The following is a 6,234-nucleotide window of genomic DNA, read 5'->3' on the forward strand; positions in this document are numbered from 1 at the left end:
TTAAATAAATTGTTAATTAAGAGCTTTTTTTAATTATATAACATTATAATCATTGATTTAATTAAATATGTGAAATTATATGACTTATAATTTATATTAATTTTATTTTAATTTTTATTCTAATGTTATTAGTAATTTAATGTAATTATAAAAGAATGAACAGGTTACATGTATTAATTAAAAGACATAATAGGTGATAAAAGAATCAACAAGTTACATGTAATAATTAAAAGACATAGGTGATAGATACATATATTTTTATTAGAATACCTATCACAAGCCGTTGTTATTTTCATCTATATATTACCTTGAAACTTCTTCTCGTTAAATACTCTTGGCTATTTAACCTATGGTCTTCCTCGTCAAGGAATCTTTGCTTCCTACTATTTGTTAGTGTCTTTTAAACATTACGTACTGCAAAGCTAGCGGAGTTGTAGCTGGAAGAAAGATTACCATGAATCTGGAAAGTGTTAGAATGCGAGAGATGATGATGTTCTTGATTCCATGGTCACTCCTTTACTTCTTCTTCTTCTTCTTTCGTATGATTAGATCTTCGAAAGAGCTACCACTCCCACCAGGCCCATATGCATGGCCAATCGTAGGCAACCTTTTTCAAATAGGAAAAAATGCTCATGTTCGTCTTGCAGAGATGGCCCAAGTGCATGGACCACTCATGTCACTCCGTCTTGGTCAACAAATCCTTATCGTCGGATCATCATCTTCTGCAGCTTCGGAAATTCTCAAGACCCATGATCATGTGCTTGCGGGTCGAGACGTACCAAGAGTGCTTCAAGGCAAGGAATCAACCGTTCACAATATGAATCTTGTCTTTACATCAGAAACCGATGATTCCTGGAGGAAAATCCGGAATCTCTATACATCAAAGATTTTTTCAAGTAAAGCTATGGAATCTCGTGCGGACATGAGAGAGAAGAAAGTTATGGAGATGGTGAAGTACATAGCTTCAAAAGGTGATTCTAATATCGGTATAAAAGATGTCATGCTTGTAACTTCCACCAACATCATAGGAAATACATCATTATCCATGGATCTTGTTGACTTTGAAGGCAATGGAATAGGTGCAGGGATCAAGGACTCTGTAAGAAGACTTTCTTCCTTGGGTACACAGGCACAATTAGCAGACTTATATCCGATATTTGGCCGATGGGATCTTCTTGGCTGGAAGAAGCAGGTCATGCAGATCATAGAACAAGAGCTTGGACCTATCTGGGAGGTTATCATCGAAAAGAAAAGAAATGGAAGCAATACTTCTTCGTATTTAAAAGATTTTACTGATATTTTAATTGAAAAAGGCTGTACACATCAACAAATCAATGCTTTGATGGAGGTTCATCTCTCTCTCTCTCTCTCTCTCTCTCTCTCTCTCTCGACACTTAATCATTTAATTTGTCGTTTTCCATCTCAGGAGCTATTTTCGGCTGGCACTGAATCTATAGGATTTACGACAGAATGGTTTGTTGCGGAGCTTCTCAGAAACCAAGAGGTAATGCAAAAGGCTAGGGATGAAGTTCTGAAAACGATTGATGGGAATGTAGTTAAAGAATCAGATTTGGTTCATCTTCCCTTTCTCGAAGCATGCTTCAAGGAAACCCTAAGATTGCACCCACCAGCACCACTTCTTCTGCCTCATAGAGCTATGCAAACATGTGAGGTGATGGGATACACTATTCCAAAAGATAGTCAATTATTGGTTAACGTCTGGGCAATCAGTCGTGATCCCAAGATCTGGGATGACCCTTCGGACTTCAAACCTGAAAGATTCATCGGATCAAAGTTGAGTTATAATGGTAAAGACTTTGAGTACCTGCCATTTGGTGCTGGGAGAAGAATGTGTCCTGGAGAAGCCATGGCTTCCAAGACGATACTCCTAGCCGTGGCTTCATTGATTCTAAACTTTGACTGGTTCCTTGTGAACAACAACTTCAATCCCGCGGACCTTAACATGGATGAGGCCTCGGATTTCCCTGTGCACAAGAAAGAACCATTGCATGTAACTCTGAAGCTTCGTCAGCAGTTCAAGACTATTTGACATCACAAACTGAAGTAATTATTATATAAATGGTAATTAAATAAAATAAGATGTGCTGCGTTTACATCTTAAAATAATGCGTTTGAATTTATCTTAAGAATTATTTTGTTAAAGTATGTTTTAAATGTGGTAACTTATAAATCAGAAACGCATTGTATTTTCAATTATTGTTGTGCCTATATTATTTAAATCATTCTCTATAATGATCATATAAATGTCTCTTATATTATATATAACCCGTGGGAATATGGTGACAAAATTAATTAAACTTTCATAGTGAAAAATCAAAATTATTATTCAGTTATTTTAAATAAATTATTAATTAAAAAGAATTTTGTTAGTTATATAAAATTATAATCGTTAATTTGAATAAATATGTGAAATTATATCATCTTGTAATTTTTATTAATTTTATTTTAATTTTTATTCTAATGTTATTAATTTAATTTAATTAGAATGAGAAATTTAAAATTTAAAATTTAAAATTGAAAATCAATAAGTGGACAAGTGACATGCATTAATTAGGAGGTTTAATAGGATGCTACTTGGCAAAAAAAAATGTATTAATTAGGAGGCCTAATAAGATGACACATGTCAAAAGAAGATTAAAATTATTCTTTTATTAGAATAGGGAGATTCATACCCATAGTGTTATAAAGGGATATTTTAATATGTGTCTTAAAGGCACACATAAAAACTATTAATTATAGAAAGTATTGCCATAATTAAATGTAAAATGCATTAATTATGAAGAATATTTTTTATAATTAACAAATTTTATATTTAATAATGGTAATATTTCTTATAATTAATAGTTCAATTAATATTTCTTATGTGTGAGAATGTTAAAAAATCCATTTTACAAAATATCATAAAGGCTAATGACCATTTTTCCGCTAAAAATGCACATGAATTTGCGACCTTCATTTTTTGGACATAAATAATACCTATGCAAAATTTATTAATTTTAGAAAAAACTGCAAAATTTGTCTATATGGTTTTGTAAAAAAATTGTGCATAAGATCCAAAAAGTTTCCATATAATATATCCACAATCAAGAAATTCTCATTATTTTGGTCTTAAAGGTCAATAATGTAATCTCGAGTAAGATGATCAGAACCAAGAACGAATGAGACTTTATGACAAATATAGAAATGAGTAAAGTGGAGTTAAATATAGAAATGAGAAAACTAGAGGTAAGGCTTACCAGAGATGAGAGACATGGACATGTGGAAGACGCTTCCACTTCTTTGTGATTTAGTAAACTATCCAAATCAAACCTCCATATCTATAGGGTGTTCAACAAGTGAGAGGACAAAAATGATGAGACAAACTATGAAAATCAACCACAAAGCATCCAATTGACAGTCACATATAAGTCGACTTCTTTAAAGTACTTCAAAACCTACCAAAAAAATCATATCAAATTGCAAATTTATACCCAGTATATAAAATTCACATTAATCCAAACAAAATCAAGTGAAATAAAGGATTCAAAATAGACGGTCGAGGGTGTAACAAAGATTTGATGTCATAGGCTCTTCATAGTACTTGAGAACTACAACAATAGTTCAAATGAGATTAGCAAGAACATGAAAAGAAGATGAAGGAAAAGAAAACAATCGATAGGAGGTAGAGACCTTTATACTCCTTGAAAAACAAATTATAGACACAAGAGAGTAAGAACATGGAGAATGAGTTGAACTTAGGAGAGGTTGAAGGAGAAGTGAGGTCGGAGGTTGTGGATCTGTCCGTCCACGAAGGAACGTCGAGAAGCAGTTGAACTGCGGATACAGATGATACCCAAATTCTATCAACTAGGGTAGATATGGATCTAATTGATTTTGGTTGGGTTTAATGCATAAAATGCATGTACAATACATTGAGGATGAAAAAAAACTGTAAAAATTCAATATGTATGTATGTATATATGTATATATATATATATATATATATATATATATATATATATATATAGAGAGAGAGAGAGAGAGAGAGCAGTGTTGCAAATATCAGCCTAGGCGGCCGATTAATCGGCGCCTAGGCGCTTGGTGGTCCTCCACCGTCGACGTTTATAGCTAATCGGACCCTATTATCGGACGTGGTCATAATCGGTCAAAGACGGAGATTATCTGGTCTAGGCGGGCCTAGGCGCCCTAATCGGTAAAAAAAAACTTTAAAGGAAAAAGTTTCAAATTGTTAGAATTGCTGCTAGGGTTCTTCTCACTCCATCGCATTCATTCCTTTTCTTTTTTGAAATTCTCTCTATAGTCTGAAGGAACGAAAGAAAGCATGAAACGAAGCTTCTAAAACGATGCCATATTCTTCTTCGATGCCATCTGTCCCTCCTCCGACACCGTCTTTTTCTTCCATTCACGTCATCGCAGTCTGTCAGTCGTCATCCTCGAAGCTAAACCAGTCTTCGCCTTCTGAAGCTTCTACAACATTCGCCGCCTCTTGTGTATTATATAGCAGTAATTAGGATGGAATCATCGATCATGGAATTCCCACATATCCACATCCTCCTGCTATTAAATTCCCTTAACATTCACAAAGTTCCAAATGCAGTAGACAACAGGTTACAGGTCCACATCTCTTCCCGATGTTATTACAGTCATTGTTCATAACACTTTTTTCTCCCCATTTTATGCAGACTTGGATCCAAATGCAATTGTTGGTTATTTAGATCTGATGTATTAGGGATCAAAAGGGTTTTTGTAATCATAGTATCATGTTATAATGTTATATTTATTCATTTTTAGTAACTTTTTAATAGATATAATGTTATATTCTTAGGATTAATGTATTATTTATTAATTTTTTAATAATTAATGGTCCACGATTAATCCCCGTCTATCCGATTAATCCCTTGACCCCAGTCCACCGCCGAGCTACCATCAAGCGATTTCTGCAACCTTGATAGAGAGAGAGAGAGAGAGAGAGAGAGAGAGATGTAAGCTCTTTTGATAACAACAAATTACTAGAGAACACATTAATGTAGCAACAATTTCTAGCGGTTGATCTTTCAGATGTGGTTGTGATCAATTTTGTTAATCCTGCATGACACTAAAATAAATTTCATATACCAAATATAGTATGTTATATATAACTAGAATCTTTTTAGAATTTAAAATTTTTGAGAACCGAAGATGTTTTCATGTTAATTCTTTTTCTTTCAAGAAAAACCATAACACCGTATTTTTAAACCAAAATTTTCATTTTAAAACACACAAAACTCATATATTATATTTCATAAAACCATAAGTGTCTTAACGTAAACATAAATTCCCAACAAAAGTCAAATCCTAGAATCCTCAACATAATCATAAACAAGTGTGTACAATCACGTCGGCGCATTCCCGTGATCCTGAGAAGTACCTAAAACACATAACACATAACACGGTAAGCACAAAGCTTAGTGAGTTCCCCAAAATACCACACACATCTCATTAGCCACTCTAGGCCATACCTCAATAAGACCCTCCGGTTAATGTGTCTTAGTGGGACCTTCCGGTCCCAAATCAGTAAACTCATAATAACAATATTCAACATAAATCACAATGCAGAATATTACAATACACAGATAAACACATAAGACAGCTCAATCACATAAAGATACCACTCCTGGTAAGTATAGTGAGAAGACTCACCTCGTAAACTAGCAAGTAATAGTCGCGTACTCGGAGATCCCGAACTAGCCTCCGCCTAACACATTAGATAAGCATCTCTAATCAATATCCCACTCTTACTCAAATACACCAAAAGTTTCTATTAATCTCTCTCTCTCTCTCTCTCTAACTCTTGGAATGGGTAAAAGACCATTTTACCCCTCCACGGTCTCCATTACTTATGTTGGCCAAACCCTAAAGCCAACAGAAGTCAACTCGAGTCAACAGTCCCAGTTTGACCTGACTCATCGAGTGCACTCATGTGACTCGTCGAGTCTAGTCGTTACTTAGAGGTCTTTGTGAGGATCCAACTCGTCGAGTTAACCCCTAACTCGCCGAGTAACAACATAGACAGATCATCGGAACAAACCCTAACCGACTCGTCGAATCGGCTCCTCGACTCGGTGAGTCCATTCAGACTCTTTTCCCATTCAGACGATTTTAAGGCAGACTTTACGTCCATGCATGGCACTTTGGGCTTGAAATGCCAAGAACATTCTCTAATAAGGGTTTTTT

At 34.7% G+C, this 6,234-nt stretch overlaps 1 pseudogene; it reads left to right on the plus strand.

Annotated features, from left to right (window-relative positions):
- Nucleotides 1-454: 454 nt before the first annotated feature.
- Nucleotides 455-2,050, plus strand: LOC145075676 (putative (S)-N-methylcoclaurine 3'-hydroxylase isozyme 2 pseudogene; annotated as a pseudogene).
- The last annotated feature ends 4,184 nt before the right edge of the window (nucleotides 2,051-6,234 follow it).

The sequence above is a fragment of the Lactuca serriola genome, chromosome 9 (assembly GCF_051521515.1).
Source record: "Lactuca serriola cultivar US96UC23 chromosome 9, Lser_US96UC23_V15, whole genome shotgun sequence".
NCBI classification, from domain to species: Eukaryota; Viridiplantae; Streptophyta; class Magnoliopsida; order Asterales; family Asteraceae; genus Lactuca; species Lactuca serriola.